The following is a 334-nucleotide window of genomic DNA, read 5'->3' on the forward strand; positions in this document are numbered from 1 at the left end:
ACGCGAGTGTGTGTAAATGTTTAGATGGTCTAGACGTCTATTTATGTCCTGGTAGAATATCCCAATTGCTAATCCATAAAACGATACTTCTGTCTTCCCAGACTCAGGACGTAGGAGCCATAACTGCAAACCAAGGGAGGGGCTTCTTCTTCGCGTATGTTGACACCACTGCCACTGTAACCCGAGCAGTCAGCACGACAGTCAGTGCGTATGCCACATGTACTCTAGCTCTGCCGCCTGATATTCCCAAATGTAGGCAGGGGAAGTGGCTCTCCCTCACATCAACGCCTACATATTTGCACTACTTGCAGTAAGATGCTATTTTCTGCCCCTA

The sequence above is a fragment of the Penaeus monodon genome, chromosome 20, assembly GCF_015228065.2.
Source record: "Penaeus monodon isolate SGIC_2016 chromosome 20, NSTDA_Pmon_1, whole genome shotgun sequence".
In the NCBI taxonomy this organism is placed as follows: Eukaryota; Metazoa; Arthropoda; class Malacostraca; order Decapoda; family Penaeidae; genus Penaeus; species Penaeus monodon.